Raw genomic sequence first — 12,894 nt, 5'->3', positions numbered from 1 at the left:
TGGGTGCTGTTGTTTTTTTTTCTATTTTGAGGTTTTTCATCATTACTCTGATTTTTTCTCTTATAACAGGATTAATGCAGAAATAGGATTAATGTTATTATGTGTATAGATATGTGTGTATAGATATATATCTATATCTATATAGATATAACCTATATCAGATTACCTGCTGTTTAGGGGAGGGGGGAGGGAGAAAAATCTGAAATTGTAAAGCTTGTATAAACAAAAGTTGAGAACTATCTTTACATGTAATGGAAAAAATAAAATACCTTATATGTAAAATTTAAAAAAAAAAAAAGCTCTGGATTTGGGGTGTGATTTACATCCTGACTGTGTGAGTTATTCATTACCTGTAGAACCACCTTAGGCAAATGATTTCATTTCTCTGAGTGTCAGTTTTCTCGTTTGTAAAATGAGGGAATTGATGTAGTTGATTGATCTATAAGATTTCTTCCAGCTCTAAAGTGACAATCCTGTGACCTAAGCAGGATCCCTGGCACAGAAGCCAGTAAGTATCTTCCAGGAAATGCTGAAGGCATGATGCTGCTAACTAAACATGACCTGTTATCGCTAACACCAAGCCAGAGAATCATAAGACTCACAGCATGTCAGAGGAAGAGGAGACTTCAGTGAATATTTGTTAAATGTTGGTGCCTCCTCATCACACAGAAATTGAGGCAGTACATCCCTTTCCACTGTACCAGCAGAAAGAGTACTAGATCAATATCAGAGGGTCTGGGTTCAAATCCTGCCTCTGCCACTTACTTACCCAAACCTTAGACAAAAATCACTTCAAGATCTCTGTGGACCTTAGTATTCTCATCTGAAAAATGGGTGGATTGGATTCAAAGGCCTTTAAATTCTTTCTAGCTATAGATATATCATCCTGAGACAAAGAGAATTAGTAGAGCTTGGACTAGGAGCAGTGTGGTATAATAAAAACAGCACTGAATTTGGAGTCAGGAGTCTTGGGTTCAAATCAAATCTCCAGCTACCCATTTCCTGACAGAGGTGATGAACTCAGGATTCAGAATTTATTTCACAAAACATATTTTGTAAACATGTCCAATGAAGGAATTTGTTTTGCTTGACAATACATATTTGTCGGGGGGGGGTCCTTCTACTCAGTGGGTAGGGGTATGGGAAAGAAATTTTTGTTCATTAAAAAAATAAAATTTAGGGGCAGCTAGGTGGTGCAGTGGATAGAGCACCAGCCCTGGAATCAGGAGGATCTGAGTTCAAATCTGGCCTCAGACACTTAACACTTACTAGCTGTGTGACCCTGGGCAAGTCACTTAACCCCAAATGCCTCACCAAAAAATAAATAAATAAAAATTATGAGGGGGCAGCTAGGTTGAACAGTGGATAAAGCACTGGCCCTGGATTCAGGAGGACCTGAGTTCAAATTCGGCCTCAGACACTTGACACTTATTAGCTGTGTGACCCTGGGCAAGTCACTTAACTCTCATTGCCCTGCAAAAAATGAATGAATGAATGAATAATTAAGTAAGTAAATAAATTATGACTTTGAAACCAGCTGTAGATTCTTTGGCAATTCACTTGACATCCACAGGTTTCAGTTTCCTCATCTGTAAAATGAAGGGGTTCAATTACTAATCTCTGTGAAGTACCTTCTAGGTCCGCTTGATATGTTCCTAAAGGGACTTGGATCCACAACTCTTTCTATAATACCATAACACCTTGGGAGCAGGGAAGGTTGAATACCATAGATGAGTATAGGAAAGATAGTCCTTTATAGAAAGGCAATGGGGTAAGGAACAAGGTTACCAAAAAATCCTCCAAAAGTTTCCTAATGTTCCCTCCACAGTGAGTCCCAACCATGTGCTTGGTACCACCTCTCCTGCTACTCAATGTCAATGGGTCCTCAGTTATAAATAAACCCAGAGTCCTTCACTACCTCCATTGTTTTCTCTTATCATTGAGATCTAGAGCATCCTGGCCAGACGTGGGCCCCTGGGAAACTGACTGAGGGACTGACTTACACATATGAATACTTGTCTTAACTACTCAGAAGTCAGAACTGAAAAATGCTCATCAAATAAATAGTTATGTAAATACAGGAAAGCTATTTGCAAAACACATTAAGATGCTGAGATAGAAACTAATTGTTAAAATGCATACCAGAATGCTTTCAGCTGCAGTGAGCATGTCTGTATTTTTGAAGGTGCCTGAAACTTCAGGTGCTGGGTATTTGACCTCATTCACTTTTTGTACTTAGATTTGTGGGTTTATGGACTTTTTTTTAATCAGATAATACCCCTCCCAGTGTCCTACAGAAGTATTCCAGATCTCTCTATCTCTCACTTTCAATACCCCTCTTAACCCATGGCACCCCCAAACTGAATACAACATCCCAGGTGATGTCTGAGGAGGGCAGGGTACAGAGGGACTTATATGACCTTCCTGTTTCTAGAAGTCAGTCTTTTTAATGCAGTCCATTACCATTCACAATGCCTGGCACACAATAGGTGCTTTATAAATGTTTAGTGTTTGTTTGATATGAACAATGATCTCCTCTTCCTGACAAATGGTCATCTGGCAAAGGCTTGAGGATCTCCAATGTCAGGAAGAGAGTGGTTCCACTGCTGCCCAAGGCACCAAGCATTTCGCTGAATCTCTCAATTGTTGAAGAAGATTGTGGGGAGAGGGGGGTCCTGACATCATCCAACCCAAAATTGTTCCTTGATTCATATTAAGTTGATTTGTTTCGCCTGCCCTTGAAAGAAGATAACTGGTACCAAATGAGTGGAAGTTAACAGGGAGACATTTCAGCTCAAGTAGAGATGGGACATTCTAACAAGTAGAGTTGTCCAACATTGTCCAGTAAAGAGGTAAGAACAAGCATACTTGTCAATGGTTGGGTTTAAGGAGAGGCTGAATGACTGTGGGGCAACTAGGTGGCATGGTAGTTAGGGTGCCAGACTGGGAGTAAGGAATACTCATCTCCATAAATTCAAATCCAGCCTCAGACACTTACCAGCTGTGTGACCCTGGACAAGTCACTTAACCCTATTTCCCTTAGTTTCTTCATCTACAAAAATGAGCTGAATCAGGAAATGGCACTCCACTATCTTTATCAAGAAAATTCCAAATGGGGTCACAAAGAATTGGACAGGAATGAACAACGACTGAATAAAAACAGAATGACTGTCACCTGTTAGGGAGTTGGATTAGATCAGGGGTTCTTAACTTTTTTGTGTCATGGTTCCTTCTGGTGGTCTTGGGGAAGACTGTGGAGCCCTTCTCAGAAGCATGTTAATTTTTAATGCATTTAAAATTTTTAAATGTATATCATAAAATACATAGTATTACGGGGTGGGGGAGGGACACACCATTATACCAAAAAAATTGAAATTTTTCCATCCTATATTCACAGACCAAACTTTCTACAGATTTTGGGGGGTCCATGCTCAGGTTAAGAATCTCTGGATCCAATGACATCTAATGTCCAAGCTTAACTGAGATTCTATGGATTTTTTTATCTATAAGATCGTCATTCAAGGGATGCTCTCCTCTGTCTGCACCACTCTCTTGGTCCAAAACAGCAGGTTTTATAAGGGAGGGCAACTACTGATGACTTGAACTCCCCATGAAATGAAATAAAGTCAAAATAGTATGTTGTCCAACAAGTAATCTTTCCTTTTTCACATTTTCCTGGGGCAGAGATCCTTTGCCCCATGCTGTTCTTGTTTTGTATTGTACCTATTTGTTATGTCATAACCCCATGATGGGATCTTCCAGGGCAACATCAGCCTTAACACAGTGAATGGCATACAGTAGATACTTAATAAATATTAATTGACAGACTGGAAAGGTCTTTGTCATTTTTTCACCATCAAAGTATAAGTTTAACTCCTACAGTCAGTACTTTAAAACACTGCATTGAATTGAATTGGATCAGATTGGATTGGACTAACATATTTCTCCCCTTTCCCTCTTTCCCTCCCACCATGTAGGGGACTGGACTGCTCTAGAACAGATTGGACCCCCCCCCACCCAGAAGACCAGGTTATCAATGGTTCAGTATGTCTATGTCTTAGGTCTCAATTTCTTGCTCCCTTTTTTCCCAGGGAGGAAGTTAGGGGAAATTCTGTTAGATGATGAAAAGGAAAGGAGGGTGAAGGGATGAGAGGAGGAGGGAGGACAATGCAAGTGTAATTTTCACTTGAATTAATTTTGGTCATCCAGGTCCTCCCTCCCACCAAACAAGGCCTGACAGGCCCACTGAAAATCAGGCTGAGTCTAGAGAAAACCAGAGCCACGATGAATACAAAGTAATTGTGTGAAAATGAATCTCTGGCTTTAAACCAATCATCTTTTATCTATTACCAGTAAGGAAAACCTGGGTTTAAATCCCGCTTTAGACATTAGCTGTGTAACCTTGGGCAAGTCACTGAACCTCTCTGTGCTTCAGTTTCCTCTTAGGTAAAAAGGAGGGGGTTGCATTAGATAGCATCTTCCTTTTATTAGAATACTGTTATTTCAAGAAAAAAAAATAAAAACATAAAAAATAAATAAAAAGAATACTGTTATCTCCTGAGTTGTCCTTTCTCTGACTTACTGACTTACTGACTTCTTGTATGAGTCTGAGTACTATTGGGTAAACCACTTTTCAGGGTCTTAGTTTCTTCAACTATAAAATGGATTCATTCATTCATTTAACAAACATTTATTGAGTATTTACTATATGTGAGATGTTAAAATGAAGGGTTTAGACTAAGATCATCTGAGGCCCTTCCCAGCTCTAACTACAATTCCCACAGGTCTCTTCTGAAACCCTTCTGATTCAAAAATGGTATTCTAAATGACACAGAGTAAAGGGAATTATCGAAAATGGTGGCATCTCCCCCAGGGGATTCATAAATGCTGCAGTCACATGAGGCACCCGACAATACACCTTGGCATCTCATCCCGTAGTGAAACGGGAATGACCACATTCTAAACCATTCAGCTTTATCAGAATCACAGTCCTGTCATATGCAGACAGGGCACGGCAGAGTGAGTGATTCAGAGGAGTCTGGGAACCTTTATGATCTGAACAAAGGCTATATTTAGTTAATGGGGGAGAGAATAGCGATGTCATGAACACACCTGAGTCTCCTCCACTAGTCTTGGCTAATGACGCCTTGGCTCCCAGTAATGACAGCTGCAGAAATCTGGAATCTTGCATCTTGGACACTATTAAATCAGATTAACCCTAGTCTTGCTGGAGGGTTGGGAACAGAGGAAACTAATTAGGATCATAGGATATAGAGCTAGAAAGAGACTTAGAGACCAAATATTCTGAAATCCTCATTTTACAGATGAGGATACTCGGGCGTAGAGTGAGGACATAAGTAGTGAGTCCCACTCACAATGAGTAGTAAAATCAGGATTTGAACACAGGTCTCCTGATGAATTCCCATTCTCTTTGCCCTACATCTCTTACTTGTTGGGACAATTTCTCCAGAGCAGGCTGGGTACATTTCTAAGATGTCAGGCCACTGGGCATATTTTCTAGGGGCCCCACCATGAAGCATTATCAATCACCTATGGTGTGACCTGAGCAAATAGAATTTCAATTCTTTGAAAGCAGGGACAGTTTCACTTTTTATTTTATAAAACTAAAATAATAAATAAATTAAAATACAAAATAAAAACTAAAACCAGCCCTTCTCTCAAAGAATTTAAATTCTTTCTTCTCATACCACTGCTGAATACTACCACCACCAATGCTACCCTTTGTTCCAAACCAAGTACAGGTTACCATCTCACACTCTACCAGGTGACTATGTACAGAGCTCAGGGACTGGTGATGGTTTGGGGTATAGGGACCAGAGGATTTCGTCCTTTGAGCACCCTATAGTCTAGGTAAGGAGACAGAACACTACATACCCATACATGCCCACATACACATATAAGAACCAAAGAGAATTAGTGAAGGATAAACTATATGGAGCAAAGAGTAGGGGATGGTCTCTGGTTAAGCAAGGAAAGCTTCCTGGAGGAAATATTTGAAAAGGCTTTGATGGGGGCGGGGTCTGGAAACACAAATTCATTTAACTCTCTCAGAGATACTAATGTCTGACAATAGGGAGAAATCTGAAGATATGACCAACCATAACTGAGTTCTTTTTTAATTTTGTTTCTTTATTGGAGGCAATTAGGGTTAAGTGACGTGCCCAGAGACACACAGCTAGTAAGTATGTGAGGCTGTATTTGAACGCGGGTCCTCCTGATTCCAGATAATCTGGTTTCCATTCCTGTCTCCCTCAGAAATCATTCCAGTGGCATTCCCCATAGCAATCTGGCTTTTGGCAGGATTCTTGGATTGACTTATTGCATGATCTTGGGGAAGTTATGTAGTCCATCTGGGCTTCACTTTGTCCCATCTGCAAAAGAAGATGATTCTCCAGAATTAACAGTAAAAATTCAACAAGCATTTTTAAAGCACTTACCATGTGCCCTAAGTACTCAAACTACATAGAAAGACAAAAAACAGTCTTCATTCAAGGAGATCACATTCTAGTGGAAGAGAAAACATGTAAATTACACAGAATAACATATAGAATAACTAGGTACATATAAGATATACAGAATAGATGAAAGGTAATCTCTAAGGAGAAGGCCATGTAGAGGTGAAGGGCTTTAAGCTAAGTTGTGATGGAAGCCAGGAAAATGAATGGGCAGAGGAAGGAGAAAGAGTATTCCAGGCAAAGGGAAAAGCAAATGCAAAGGCAGAGATGGGAGATGGAGTGATCTGCTTGAGGAATACCAAGTCTGGTGTTGCTGGATTGTAGTGTGCATGGAAAGGGAATAAAGCATGGGAAGACTGGAAAGGGAGGTAATAAAGAGCCTTAAATGCCAGAACCAATGACTTTATATTTGATCCAAGAGGGAACAGGGAAACATTGGAGTTTATCAAGTAGGGGGTGAAATGAGCAGACCTATACTTCTGGGGGGCGCGGTGCAATGAGGATTAAGTAACTTGCCCAGGGTCACACAACTAGTAAGTGTCAAGTGTCTGAGACCAGATTTGAACTCAGGTCCTCCTGAATCCAGGGCAGGTGCTTTATCCACTGCGCCACCTAGCTGTCCCTAGACCTATACTTTTTAAGAGTCACTTTGGTAGCTGAATGGAGGATGGATTGGAGTAGGAAGATAACTTGATACTCAGACACCAATTAGATGGTTATTGAAATCATACAAGTGATCTATTAAATTGCTTACCATTTTAAGAAGAGGGGAGGGGAGGGAGGGAGAAAAGGAGAAAAATTTGAAACTCAGAAATTTGTAAAAATGAATGTTAAAAATTGTCTTTGGGGCAGCTAGATGGCACAGTAGATAAAGCACCGGCCCTGGATTCAGGAGTACCTGAGTTCAAATCCGGCCTCAGACACATAATACTTACTAGCTGTGTGACCCTGGGCAAGTCACTTAACCCCAATTGCCTCACCAAAAAAAAAAATTTTTTTAATTGCCTTTATGTATAATTAGAAAAAATAAAATACTATTAAAAAAAAAAGAAATTGTACAGGTGAAAGGTGATAAGGGCCTGAAATAAGGTGGTAGATATGAAGAGGGAAGAGAAGGGAATGTATGTGAAAGATGTTGTGAAGGTAGAAATGACAAGCAAGCAACAGATTAGACTTGTGAGATGAATGAGGGAGAGGAAGGAGTCAAGGATGATACTGAGGCTGCAAGCCTGGGGGACTAGGAAGATGGTGGTGCCCTTGATGTTAATAAGGAAGTTTGGGAAGAAAAAAGAGCTTAAGGAAAAGATAATGAGTTATGTTTTGGAAAGAAAGGATGAGAGCTAGTGAAGACATGAGGATCAAGTGAAGATTTTTAAGGATGGGGGGAACATGGAAGCAGACAAGAAGTCAACAAAGAGAAAAGAATACAGATAAGAGTGAGGGTGGAAAAGATAATGGGGGACAGTCTTCTGGAGAAGATCCAAGAGTATGGGATCAAGATTGAATGTGGTAGGGGCAGCTAGGTGGTACAGTGGATAAAGCACCAGCCCTGGATTCAGGAGGTCCTGAGTTCAAATCCAGCCTCAAGCACTTGACACCTACTAGCTATGTGAACCTGGGCAAGTCACTTAACTCTCATTGCCCTGGAAAAAAAAAGATCGCATGTGTAGGGTTCAGTCTTTGACAATAAGTAGGGTCATGTAAAAAATGTCTCTATAACCACAATAGTTAATTGTAACTAGAAGATTCAGTCCATCTAATTCACCATGACCAGTTGATTCTGGAATAGCAGGAAAATCTGACTTTACTAAATCTATCAACTCTTGGGACATCCAGGTAGTACAGTGGATAGAGCACTGGGCTTGGAGTCAGACTCAACTTCATGCATTCAAACCTGACCTCAGACACTTACTAGCTGTGTGACCCTGGACAAGTGACTTAAGCCTGTTTGCCTTAGTTCCTCATCTTTGAAATGATCTGGAGAAGGAAATGGCAAACCACGCCAGAATCTTTGCCAAGAATACTCCAAATGGGGTCATGAAGAGTTGGACACAACTGAGCAATAACATAAACTATTTGATAGTCTTCATGAGCCAAGAAGACTTCATGGTCAGAGCTTACCAACCTGATTAGATATCTGGGATTTCTACTGTGGTTATATAAAGTTAGCCACTGAGTTCTAAAATAGGAACACCCAGAAAAATCTTTGACATCCCTCGTAGGTTGGTACTGAAAGTAGAAGCCTTATACTTTTTAGTCCTTGAAAACAGACTTTCCCTATAAAACCAAAAGAGGTTTGAGGAAAATAAAGGTAGTCATTAAAGTGTATAATCCTAAATTATTAGTCATTATTTAAATGTACAAATATTTAACTTCAATATTGTTTCAGTGGAGTTGTGATCTCATAAATGTAGAGATTACTTTCAGCAAAGCAAATTGTAAAGGCACTCACATCATTGTTATTCAGGGCAACTCTTGTCGATGGCTGCCATATATCTTTCAAAGGGTGTCCTTACAAAGCACTGGGAACCTTCTCCTAGATCTCCTGACCTCGTCTGGATATCAGTGAGGCACTTTAGCTATCCATTGGTCATTCCTTGGCCTTGCTCATGTGCAGCAGGCCCACTTCCTTTTTTTGGTCATGCTGACGCTAAGAACTTCTGGAAAGAATGTAGGGTTTGGAGCCAGAGAACTGGAGTTCACATCCTGATTCTGCCAAATAAGTGAATTTGAGAATGTCACAACCTCTTTGGACCCTAGTTCCTCCACTGTAAAATGAAGGCATTGGAAGGGAGGGAGGGAGGGAGGGAGGAAGGAAGGAAGGAAGGAAGGAAGGAAGGAAGGAAGGAAGGAAGGAAGGAAGGAAGGAAGGAAGGAAGGAAGGAAGGAAGGAAGGAAGGACCTTTGAGCCCCTCAGCTAGAAATACTCTCTTTCTTCAGATTTTCCTATACCACTTTTTCTGGATTCCCCCTCCATCACTTTATACCCCATATTATACTATAAAATGAGAGCATTTGGAATTGATGGACTCTAAGATCTCTTAAGTTTATGATCCCATGAATTTGTCCAAAACCTTGATAACTTTTAGGGTAATGAGTCTCATCTGCTTTCATTCTACTAAGTCATTTCTTTCATTTGGACTAAAACTACCTTCCTAAAGCTTCAACAGGGGCCACCTTCTCCTAGCATTGAAGAGTTTGTTTGTCATTCTCTACATCTGCTTTGTAATTTTACAGATTTGAATCTCCCTTCTCAATGAGCTATTTTCTCTTCCTTTCCCATGCAAAGAAACCCTTCTCTGCTCCCTCCAACCTCCTAAATTCATTTTATATCATTGATGTCTTCTCACTGGCTTCTGTAGGAGTATGTATAGACCTATTTATGTACATGTTGTCTCCCTCATTAGAATGTAAACTTTTTGAGGGCAAGAAATTGTGCCTTTTCTTTCTATCCTCAGTGCTTAGCACAATGCCTGGCATGTATATAGTAAACACTTAATAATTCTTTGTCTGTGATTGTTTGGCTTTGTATATTCTCCCTGATCTGTAAGGTGGGCATCCACCAAGATTCTGTCCTTAATCCTCTTTTCTTCTCCCTCTAAACTCTCTCTCTTAGCAAACTCATACCCATGGCTTCAACTATCATCTTGACTCAAATGGCAACCCATTTCCAGTCCTGACCTCCTGACTCCATATCTCCTCAATTCATATCTCCAAAACTGTGTCTCTAACATCTTTACCTGTATCTTCTACCAACAGCTTGAAATCAACATGGTCAAAATCAATCTAACCTCCCCAGAAATCTGCTACTTCCCCCAGTCTCCCATGTCTGAAAACTTGGTGTTTGAATCTTTACCTTCCCTCAATTCTTTTTTTTTTGTTTTTTTGAATTTTTGCAGGGCAAAGAGGGTTAAGTGACTTGCGCAGGGTCACACAGCTAGTTAAGTGTCAAGTGTCTGAGGCTGGATTTGAACTTGGGTACTCTAGGTACTCCTGAATCCAAGGCCAGTGCTTTATCCACTACGCCACCTAGCTGCCCCACCTTCCCTCAACTCTTATGCCCAATCATGGATGTGAGTTTGAGTCAATCACCAGTATCTCTTGCATTTATCTGTCCTCCTCCCCCACTGCCTTCATTACCATCTACTCAGATTATTCTCACCTTAATTCTCACCCTGTCAACCCATCCTTCACATGGGCAAAACTGATCTTCCTCATGCTGATATAATCAATTTACTCTTCTGCTCCCAATCATTCAATTGCATATCCAAATAAAATTAAAATTCCTTAATACATCATTCAAATCCCCCCAAGCTGTTCCCACTCTATCCTTCCAGTCTTTTTTTTTTTTTTTTTTTGGTGAGGCAATTGGGGCTAAGTGACTTGCCCAGGGTCACACAACTAGTAAGTGTTACTTGCCCAGGGTCACACAGCTAGTAAGTGTTAAGTGTCTGAGGCTGGATTTGAACTCAGGTCCTCCTGACTCCAGGGCCGATGCTCCATCCACTGTGCCACCTAGCTGCCCCATGTCGTTCCAGTCTTATCTCACATTAATCCCCTCTAAATAATATACAATTCCCCCAAAATGGACTATTAATTATCTTCCAGGCTCACACCACATTTTCCTAACCCTGTCCTCTGCTCATGCTTTCTCCTTGCCATCGTGACTATTACATTCCTACCTATCTTTTCAAGCACAGCTCAAATGCTACCTGCTCTATGAAGATTCACACATATGTTTGTGTGAATTTCCAGCCTGTCTCTCCTCTGAGCTTCAGTTTTCCATCTCCAGTTGCCTATAGACACTTCATTTTTGTACTTTTACTCTAGTACCTAACATAGTGCCTGGCATACCATAAGTACTTAATAAATACTTCTGGCTTAATGAAGCTTTCCCTGATTCTCCCATTAGTGACAACCTTCCCCCTCAGACCTTACTTTCAAACTCTACTTACACCTCTTTTAAGTAGTTGTTGTGAAAAGTTGTTTATTATAGTTATCTGAGAGCCATATACTCTACTAGACTGTAAACTCTTTGAGGGTAGGGAATATGTCTTATCTAAAATTTGGATCTCACTCAATGTCTTGTGGTGCTGTGGATAGAGAGCCCACCCTGAAGTCAGGAAAACTCATCTTTCTGAATTCAAATCTTACCTCAGACACTTACTAGCTGTATGATCCTGGGCAAGTCACTTCACCCTGTTTGCCTCAGTTTCCTCATCTGTAAAATGAGCTAGAGAAGGAAATGGCAAGCCACTCCAGTATCCTTGCCAAGAAAACCCCAAATGGGATCATGAAGAGTCAACTGTGACTGAAAACAACTCAACAACAATGTTTTGTACAAATTGAACAAATACATATCAAATACTCCCTATGTATGAAGTCCTATACTGGACACTGTGAAGACATGACATTATGTAAAACACAATCCCTGTCCTCAAGAAGCTTATAATCTGGTGAGTGGAGAGAAAACATTTTAGGCAAATAACCATAAATATACAGTCAAGGCAATGTGGTACAGTGGGAAAAGCACTGAATTTAGAATCAAAGGCACTGGGTTCAAACCTCAGCTCTGCCACTTTGTTGTCTGTGTGATCTGGGCTTCAGTTGTCTCATCTGTAAAATGGGTAATTCCACTAGATGGTCCTTTATACCTCTACATCTATGGTCCTGTTTGGTATTTGGCCATTTCATGTGGATGGTACAGCTCATAAACACCACAGGAATGGGATCAGAGGAGGACAAAGCCTATTCTAGTGGGGGATCATGGGAAGCTTTCCTGTAGCAGGTAGTACTTGAACTGCAAGGATGAATAGGATTTTAACTGGAGGAGTCAGAGGAAAGGGGAGAATGCAAGGTAAAGGATCAGCCACCCAAGGTGTGTTTCTTTTAACACTCTCCCTTTCATCTCCCTGGAATTTTATTGACTCTCAGGATTTTATGGACTTGTTGACTTTCAAGAAGTCTCAGATTTAAGCTGCGCCTCATCCCACCCACCTTTCTAGGTGGCAATGGAAGCAAACCAATGGGTAACCCCCTGACTAGTGAAGATGAAGGAAGGGAAAAAGGCTATTCAGCCAGCCTGACCTCTCCCCTAGTCTTCACCAAAGCCTCCTTTTAGGAAACCATTTGTTCTCTGCCAGAATATTTTTGCCTTCATTTTCTTGAAACCACTGGATTGGCCCCAAGGGTAGGGTTGTTCAGTTAGATGAATCGGTCTCTCTGTGAGTGGGAGGCTCTGAAACAGGCTATGCAGCCTCTTGGCCCCCAGCCCATCTCCCAGACAGACCCTTAGCTTCAGAAGTCCATCAAGATTCCCTTCATGTTGGGATATACAAGATGAAGGAGATGGATCTTATCTCTTCCTTATGGCCTTGAGAGTTGCACAAGCCCCTGCTAAGACTAATAGATACCCCGA

The sequence above is a fragment of the Dromiciops gliroides genome, chromosome 4, assembly GCF_019393635.1.
Source record: "Dromiciops gliroides isolate mDroGli1 chromosome 4, mDroGli1.pri, whole genome shotgun sequence".
Lineage (NCBI taxonomy): Eukaryota > Metazoa > Chordata > Mammalia > Microbiotheria > Microbiotheriidae > Dromiciops > Dromiciops gliroides.
The sequence above is the reverse complement of the archived record's forward strand: the minus strand, read 5'-3'. Positions refer to the sequence as shown.